This window comes from Argiope bruennichi, chromosome 6 (genome assembly GCF_947563725.1).
Source record: "Argiope bruennichi chromosome 6, qqArgBrue1.1, whole genome shotgun sequence".
Lineage (NCBI taxonomy): Eukaryota > Metazoa > Arthropoda > Arachnida > Araneae > Araneidae > Argiope > Argiope bruennichi.
Genome location: NC_079156.1, coordinates 136,391,190 through 136,401,745, shown reverse-complemented (window position 1 = coordinate 136,401,745; position 10,556 = coordinate 136,391,190).

Here is a 10,556-nt window from a genome sequence, read left to right as displayed (position 1 = left end):
TCCGAAAGTCTAACGCTTGTCTGGATATCTGGATCTCGAATTGCATCCACAAAGTACTCCAGACCTGGTATATCTCGGATGTCAGTTGGACAGTCAGGGAAGGCAATGAGGGAGAGCCGCTCGATTTCCGACACCAGCTCCTGCAGACACTCCCCCGATCTCTGTCTCCTGGACTTAAACTGTACTCTAGTATAATCTTTTAGGTGTTAGTTGCCAAACCTGAGTTCTAGGGCAGTTGTCAGGGTGGTCAAATCAGCCCGCCTATCTCAAGTATTGTCAGCAGGACGTCGGCTGCTTCTCCACGAAGAGATGTCACAAGATTGTATGCTTTCGCGACATCGCTCCATCCGTTTGCCGCAGCGACCATGTCGAATTGCGTCTTGTACACGTTCCAGGCGCTCTTTCCATCAAAAATGGAAGTCTTGACCTTCGGCCCTGGAGGGGTTGCAGGAACGGTAGAGATGCCCTCAAGGCCCTGGGACAGTCAAAAACATCCGTCGCTCCTTCCGCCTTCGGCACTCTTTTCGTTTCCAGTTGTTGAATCCTTTCCTCAATTTCTCGGATAGCGGCAGTAGTTGACTCTCTCACATCTTGATCAGATTTCTCTACTTGCTCAACCCTGGATGACATCTTGGTTATTTCGGTCACAGCGGAATCCACTTTGGCGACGGCGACATCTGTAGACTCCTTGATTTCCGCAATGGCAGTCGAATCTTTCACTCCATCAATAGCAGAATTTGTCGAATCGTTCGATGCAGCCATGGCTATATTCGTCGACTTCTTCAAGCCGGCAACTGCGGCCAGAATGTTTACCAACTGTTCATCCACCGCTCTTGTTAGGGGCATTCACTAAACCCAACTCCTGACACCAGTTGTTACGAAAATTCTCTCAAGAATGATGGGAAGATGCGGATAAAATGCAGACTTAATTGTCTACGAAACGTGGGCGGGGCAAACGCAGAAACTGCGTGGACGTTCCAGGCAAGTGTGGAAATTTATCCAACGTTCCCTAGGAACAAATCTTTATTTCTAAGCTTCCACTGCACATTTTAGCTTGTAGTAAAAATTATTAGCGACCTCATTATGTCGCCAACACACCTACATCTCCAAGTTACTCAAATATGGCGATCTTCTATTGGAAATCCCCTTAGAACAGTCTTTTCTCGCTGACGCGCGATTTCATTGCGAGTCATTTTTATACAGTTAAACTATTTACAAGTATTTACAAAATTTATATCTAATTACACAAAATTCATAACATTATATATATACTTGACAGTAAAAGATAATTTTAAATTAGATGCTATTCATCCATTTTCTATTCCAATAGATTATAAACAGAAAAATAATTGCAAGTGCAACAAAGCAATTTTTTTGTCCTGTTTTGGAATCGTCAATCTTTCTCTCTAGTCATAACATAAATCGGAACCTAGGTAGAAGCCAAGTTGCGCCAAGGTCAGCAATCGACAAAAATTTGCAACTTAGCAACTTAGAGAATAAATCATCAGCATTTGCAGAAGAAATACATATTTAGCGCCTGTACCATCCATCGAAAATAAACATTTCGTACTCATTTTTATGTTTCAATGGCCAAATGGGCTTCTATGAGAAGTATCCATAAATTATAAGGATGCGTATTTATAATCTCTCTCTTTCTTTTGTTCTTTCTCGCAGGCAAAGGTTATAAAAGCGCCAAGATTCACAACTGAGGTATGTTGTTTTTCTGATACCATATGAAAGTATGTAACATAATTATTAAACTGTATTATGTAGATGGAATTATAATTATTAACTGTACTGTAGATGGAATTTTATAATTGTTTTCACTTCATTTCCTGGTCTGATAGAATTCTGAAATTTTACAAATTTTTATATTTACAATGATAATATACTACTTAGATAATAATTTTAATGATTTGGCACAGTAAAATTAAAAATCATTTTTGCAACAGTAAACATCAAATCAATTTGTTTTAACATTTTCAGAATAAGATGTTAGTTAATCGATTGGTTTGATTAAATTTTGATTCATTTTGTGTGGCGTCACCTAGTAGAAAACTTGCAACAGATAAATTGAATTCAAGATTTCTTAATACTTTTAATGCTAAATTATAAATTAATTATAAAAATCTAGAAAATAATGGGCTTTTTTTATATACTAATAAATAAATAATTTCATGAAAAAAGCTGTTTTATTATTATTATTATTAAATCTGTATTCCTAGAATGGAAAAAGAAGTTATGGTTTCTTCACTTTACAATTTAATTTTCTTGATGTTAAATATATTCTTAATTTCAAGAATGTCTTGGAAACTAATCTGTAATGTTTCATTATAGGAGCTGAATGAAGAAATCGACACATTTCTAACTTGTTATAATCCGTATATGTCACAGAATTGCGTAGAATTCGATCTCAAGGTAAGAAATCCGACTTATTCAGCTATGAAAGCTTAAAGTTAAGCTTAGAGTGGTGAGTGGGGTTATGGGATGAATGTCAAGTGGCGGCCTGTTAGTTAAAAAATGAGCTAAGGTACAAAAAAAAAAATGTTGCAAAATAATTTGATTAAAATACGATTCTTAAAAAACAGATTTGCTTTTAAATAGCTCAACATTTTTACTTATAATTAATGGAATTGTATTTTAGCGAATCATCAACGTATTTTTTTTCTCGATGAGTGACTTCTAATAAAAGAAAATGGATATGCATTAAAGCAAACGAGTTTCCGACATGGCGATAAGAAAACGCAGCCAAAAGTAAATGATAGCTAAGGAGAAAACCCCATCAAATGAGTAAAGGCGAGCCTTGAGCGGGTGGAAAACAACAACATCCAATCAGCTGGAGTAGTCTCCAAAAACCTTTCTCGTATACTTTCAAATGAAAGTGCGTCTCCCCCCCCCCCATATACACATCCTCCAAAAATTGCGGGCCTTGAGTACGGCAGAGAGCACTTTGTACGGCATTGACGCACGAAAGTAACGAAATATTAATCTTTGGCTGGCATTTTTATTGAATCTATAGCGCGATCCTTGGCATAATTTTTGGCGAATAATCCCTGCCATATGATTAGTCTCCGAAAATCGAATATCTACTTTAGTCGCGTTTTTTCCTAACCGATTTAAACTGAAATTTGATACAGAATTACAAATGTAGTCGAAAAATCATGCATCAAATTTATATATTTAAGTCACTGCGATTTTGAGTTTCCGCGTTTAAATACATGTGAAAGTAAAGACTGACAAAAAGTCAATTTCTTGAGAAAAAAAATGGTTCTCATTTCTATAGGTATCTAAATGTTGGATGCTCAAACCTGTGTGCAAAATTTTATCCATCTAGCTTTCCTTATTTTGAGTAACCGTGTTAATTTATATTATACAGCCGGACAGACAGATTTCCACTAAATGGATTTCACTCAAAATTAGAAGGAGATCTACAGATTTGATGTAAAGACCGTATATCAAATTACATCCTGTCCAGCTAAAAGCGATTTTGAGTTATCGTCATCACGTACATACGGATAGACAGGCATAGTGCCAAAAAGGTGTTTTTCGAACTCGGAGAGCTCTAAAACGGGGACATTTGTCAAAATCTCAAATTCGAACTTTTAGAGGATTATAATACTTTCCCTATACTTCATATACGAGCAAGTAAAATAGGACGTCACATAATTGGCTGTGGGCCAAACCTCGTTTACGACCAGAGCAGCCCAGCTACCACCAAGTTCAGTGGGAGGAATTTTGAATCATACTCGTCATGTGTGAATTTTGATGTTTTCTAGAGGTGGTCTCCAAGAAATCCCGCCATATGTACCCAATACAAATTGATTAATTGGTTTTGTCTTTATTCTTCATTTTCATTATTTTTTTTCCACTTCCATTGCTCCTCAGATTCTCAATGTGTACAAACAGGACTAAAAATGATTAAAAGAAATCTTTTAAGGAAAAAGTTCTGGGGCGCTAATGAATATGCCATCATTCCGCTCCACGATTATTTCATCTTGAAATCCATCATGTTGCGAGAGGAGAAAGTGCATTACAGCACGATTAGTTAGCCTTTAATTACCTGGTTGATTAGGTTATATTAATGTCCCGTTTTAAAGCATACTTTAAAGCATTTACTTGGGTTATTTTGGTTCAGACCTCGTCATTTTGAACCGCGGCCAGATGACGAGGACGACACTTGAACTGACTCCCTCCTCTCCAAACTTCCACGCTACACCACTCCAACGGGAGGAAGTTTTGCCACGATGGATTTGATGTGCACCAGACCCGCTTACATGACGGTTCTTCGGTGGAATCGGAGCACGAACTTGAAACCCTCAGGTCATGAAGCCGAGAGCCTTCCCATCAGGCCACAATGGCCCAGCCTGATTGTCTGAAGTTAGACATTAAGTAACATGCGCAGTAATGTTTAATTTGTGACTATGATTCATGAAATTGACGGCATTGGTCTTTTAATCTATTTCTGTTGCAAAATGGTAATCTTAATTCTTGGTTGTCACTGTGATGAAAGCTCGACGGAGAACGGAAAAGATAATTCTTATTTATTCTTATGAATGGTAAGATTCCAAGGGAGGCCACCCGATGTATGAGGATCATAAGTCGCCAAAAAGGTGAGAAGATTATCAGTTCAGTGTTGGTATTGTGGTTCATTAATGGCAATATCTCCAACAATGGGACATACCTCCTTGTGAGACGATGGATAACATGATCGTTATGAAACTTTAATACAATGCTTTTAACGCCCATGTCCGGTCAATCAATTTCGTTTGATGTCATTATCGCGTTTTTTGTAATTATGGACTATCTGAAAAGTCGCTTTTATCATAAATAACCAATCTAATTATAGTACATTTGACTCCAATTCTAATCTTGCTTGTAACTAGGGATTGCAATACCGGACCGAAATTTCAATACCGGTATTCGGTATTTTTTAAATCTTAATACCGGGATACCGGTTTTAATACCGGTATTAGAAATTTTGGAAAAAGAACGAAAACACAGGTGTTTCTTTGTTTTATTTGCCAGAGAGTGTAAATATCACAAAAAATAATTTGCAACTTATAAATTATAACAGTATATAACCACAAAAAAGTAAAGGAACATCTTATTTATTTAAATCACAAAAAAAGTGTAAATATCGCTATTCAGTCTGTGGTATTATTACAAATTTTTGAAATGTGATCTTAAAAAGCATAATGCATCGATTTTGCTGTCATTAAGCCTGAAAGTAATTTTGTGTAAAAATGACCAGCTGTCGAAAACGCTCTTTCGGCATCTACGCTAGTTGATGGTACTGTTAGCAATGCGCGATATACCTTTTCAAGTATTTACCTCTAAATCCCTCATCTTCAAATAAATCGATTTCTCGTCGGATGGTTTTGGATATAGCTGATTTCTGTATTGTATTTTGGTTCGTTGAAATTTTTTTATTTATCGCTAATTCTAATTTTTGTTCAAGAGACAATTCCTTTTCACTATCGACAGTAATGACATCATAATCTTCGATAATTGAACTGAATTCTTCTGAATGTGGATAGGTTTGTGGGTAAAAAATTTTAAGAAAATTTACTCTAAACTTAATCAGATTTGAATTGATTATTTTCTTTTCTTCTTTTTCATTTTCATTTTTAAAATCATTATAATTATGTAAATACCTTAAGACATTTTCTATTTCGGTATGCCTTTCTTCTTTGTGATTTTTCAACGTAATATATAATTCTTCAGGTAGTGATGTATGCTGTTCTTTCAGTGACTGCAACCTAACATTTATTGTTGCATTAGCTGTTAATAAATTAGAATCTCTCCGACATAATGCCTCAATAGTCAGTTTTATTGGAAGTAGAGCTGATATAGTTCTGGATATTAAGTCGAATTCATTACCTGAAAAATTAAGTTTTAGGTTTAAGTCGATTATTGCTTTTTGGATTGGATTTCTCAGTTTCAAAAATCGTTCCATCATTAGGAATAACCTGTTCCAACGTGTTTTAGAATCTAATATTAACATATATTCTGTTTTATTTTCAGGTTTATTTGTAGAGAAACGTTTAAATATCCTAACAATTTCTCGAACTTTATAAATTATAGGGAGCAATTCTTGGTAGGTTAATATTTCATCCTCATTAGCAATATCTTCTTCAACAATTATATTGTCAATATCACTCTCACTCTTAGTCTCTTCAAAGTTGGAATCCGAAGTTTCTATATCCACAGTATTTGGATTCTCCTGTTCTTTATTTTTTTTGGTATAATACATCTATTACTCCTAATTGAATTCCATGTGCATAGCACAACTGCTGATTTGCACCAATCCACTTTCCAACTTTTTTCATAATTGTTCCTCCACCAGTCGTTATGGATACAATATCTTCTTTCAGGAATAATCTGCGTTTCGCTAATTTAGATTTAAGCTATTTTTAAGCCATTAATTAGCTAATTAATTTCGCCTGTTAGGGAGACATAAAAACAAAACGTATACTATTTTGCTATGTTGGTGATCCCTGAACATATAGTGGAGACAATTGTAAAAATTTCTAGTAAATACCGAAAAACCGATATTTAAACTTGTGAATACTGGTATTACAAAATTGTACCAATGGCTCCAAATACCGGTATTCGGTATCCCGGTACACCGGTATTGCAATCCCTACTTGTAACCGAAATATTTAAGAATTAGCCTAATTCGAATTGGCTAATTCTTAAAATGGCATACTTGGACACTAGAAAGGGCAGCCATCACAAATTTGAACTCTTTGGAATGAAGTAATTAGCTACCCTATTTGAACCGTAACTGGGAATTTAAATACCTGTGGTTCATTGAAAATAACTGTGAAATAAAATAATCGAAGAGCAATGGAATTAAAACTCTCCTGTTTTCTTTTTAACGCTTACCATTACAGTATTTATGTATTAACCTCATGTCACTGGCATAACTACATACCATCGATGAACTGCAGGCGTAATTACATCTCATTGGCGAACATAATTAACAGACTAAGGTGAGATTTTTGGCGGTTAATTATTGGTTTTAATAAACATAAACGGTGATTTTTTTTTATTGATCGCCGATACGTGGTTAATGTACAAGTACCCAATTTCGCAAATTCGCACATTTTCAAAATAGTTTTCTACGGATCAGCTCTCGGAAGTTATTATTATTATTATATTGCCAATTATTTTTTATATTGTTTTAGTATTTAAAATAATCGTACTACATTTTGCAGATTGTAATATAGCATATATATATATATATATATATATATATATATATATATATATATATATATATATATATATATATATATATATATATATATATAATGTGATTAAAAACTTAAATCTAACGGACTACTATTATATATGGTATCAGAGTACAGCAATTTACTTTATGATCGAGGATGAAGGTAATTTGTGTGGCAGGTACACTTTACAAATTGCTAATTGTCTCTTTATGTATGATTTTTGAATTGATAATCGTGTTAATGTGACATTACATAACCGAAACATTCTAGCTGTAAGGTCTAATTATACTCTTTTTGCTTTTAATTTATTTAAAATTATGATTAAATAACATTTTCATTCAGAATTGAAATGAAACTCTTATGTATGATTGGATAAACGGCGCTCTTGGATTATAACCCCCCTCAGCAGTTAAAACAACTCTAATGCCGGGCGCGAAGTATTTCTTAACATTTTTCTATTTCGTCTGCGATTATGTACTTAAAGTCTGGTTTTCAGTTTTCCCTTTTTATCAGTCCAGAAAGAAACAAAATGAGTATTATAAACCTGAACTGACAATGCCATCGCCATTTAAACGATTTAATAGTTCTCTATCAGATAATGTATTCTGAATTCAACTCTTCTGTCCTGTGAATGTAAACTGATACATTACAAAGCTTTCATATAACAATACATATATATATATATATATATACATTTTTATTTATTTCAGAGCCAAACATTTAAGCCGACAGCCGATTTTAGAAAGTCAATTTTTTATTACAGAAACGTTGGGGCATCAAAACAGAAACTTTTAGGAAGTGAGTATTATAATGTTCGGTTATATAATGTCAAATTAATAAATTTAGAACAATATTATTTTAGAAGATGGTGTTATCTAAAGTTTCGAGACATTACGACTCAAAGATACTGGAAAATCCGTTTCTAAGATATGGTAAGATATTCTAAGATATATATAAAATGTACTTCTATTATCAATAAAATTGAGAACTGAACCAGAACGAACTTTATTTGATTAGTAATATTTTTCTTTTTTAGGCATGCAAAATATATTCAAGCATTGAGGTATTATTCGAAATTCTAATGAATCGATTAATCCGTATTACAAACCAAGCGTCATTACACGGCAGAATTTTTTAAAACAAATATTTTAAATTTTTGTAATTTATACGACTTGGTTTTTCTGTTTTTTGCTTAACAATATGGCTTTTGTTATACGACTTGTTTTTCCGTTTCTGTTTTGATATGTTGCCTTCATGCGGCTAAAAGTGACCAAGTCAAAAAAAAAAAAGAATGAATACATGTTTCTTTAAAATGTCATATTGTTACAGATAAATCTCTCATATTAGTCTAACGGCAATGCACTTTACGAATTTGTATGGTTGATTTCCCGCCGTATATTGGTAATTATTCGTTCTATTTTTATGAGACAACTTTAACAAAACTAGTATTATGTTTCTCTGCATTCGAATGGTCTCACCATTGAATTACTTTGGAGATTTCAGTTGAAATTTTCAGATATTTTGCTGTGCGAATAGTTTCAAATTCGTTTACAGTAAAGAGTGCTTATTGTGGAAGGGTTAATGCGTCTGTGGATAATTATTGCAGAAAGGTTTCAAAATAATATTTCGTGAAATTTCAAATAGCGATGCTTCCTTTGCCGCAGAATAAAACCAAATAAACTTAGTGAATATGTTCACAGCTATGTAAATATGTTGATGTCGATTATTCCTAGAGGGAAGCTGCCCAATCGGATCGTTATGCTAAATACTTAAAGTACTTTTCATATCAATAATAAGTATTCTTTGTGTAAAAAATACCAGAAACATTCGCCTTTACCATGATTTTCATTGTATAGAAGTTCCTTCAAAGCGATTTAGTGTAGCACTTTCTCTTTCAATTCGCACTTTTGGAATGTAAAATTGTTGTTATAAACACTATTTCTGTTTCCGTGATAGTAAAATGAGCATTTTCTCTCATTTTCTTTATGTGTGATTACTTTCGGTAATACATCTTGGATAATTAATAGATCCTTATCTTTTTAAAATGTATGCCAATCGTTTTTTTTTACAAAATGACCCTTCAGAACTTCAATTCTGAATCATTTTATTGTTTATTCATTTTATGCAAAGATTATTTTAACCGTTTATTCGTTCTCTGATCTCTTAACTAGAAGAACCGAGTGGAGAATAATTTTCATCATCTTCGCACCCCTTTAAATTAGCCGACGTATGAGCACTTTCGTGATAGAATTCTTTTTTATATGATTTTGATTCTCTTTCCATTGATGAAAATATTTGATTTGTTATCAGTTCTGAACAATAGCTTCACCATATAGTTTTTTAGCATATAAATGTTAATTTTAACAGAGCATTTAATTATAGGTATTTTAAAATGAAAGAGCCTCAATGGAGAAAGTTTTCATTTCAAATTCCTGTTAAAATCATGTTAATAAAAGATGAAAAGATAATACTTTGAAGCTCTAATTTTAATCTTAAATTCATAATTTCTTATCTACGGCGCTAATAAATAATTTAATATCCTGAATTTCAGAGTTTTTAATTTTATTTGTACATTTTAAATGTTTAGAATTTAGAGCATTTTAAACGTTTTGGACTTTTTTTTCTCATTAACGCGTTCTTAAAATTTATGTCTTCAGAAATTACAGGTGAAACATTTCATTCTCTATTTATTTTCTTTCTTAACCCTTTGTCATATTTTGGCTTAGAATCATTTGACTGGGCATAAGTAATCACTACTGACTGATTTTTCGTAATTTTTCACTAAAGGCTTTTTATTAGTATTTTCTTGCTTATTTTGATTAGTTGATCTCTTCTAAATTGCAAGACGTTATTTAGAAGAATTATTAAATCATCAATGTTTTGATAACCCATCTATAAAAAGATTGCACATCAGGAAGCATGTTTCGCTAGCCACAGATCAAGCAACTTCCTTTTTTTTTATCTTTTGATATACAATTCGTTTATCCATTTTTACAATAATTTTGCTGTTTGAATGCAAAATCTGGCCCAGAAACTAGCGATTCTTTTTTTATGAATCACGGTTTTTTCACTCAATTGTTCAAGGCTTAACTTAAAATAGTTCGAGCATATATATTTTTTTTTACATGAATTATGTTTTCTTGCAAGATAGTTAGCAATTTCTACTGGAAGAAAATGAGCCACTTAATCTTCCTTAGGAATATCGATCCGACTAATATACATTTCAAATAATGAAAAACATTTATCTTTATCAATATCATAGTGATGCCATTTAAAACATAAAATTGTCGCTTGTCACACTTATAAAAACATGTTTTT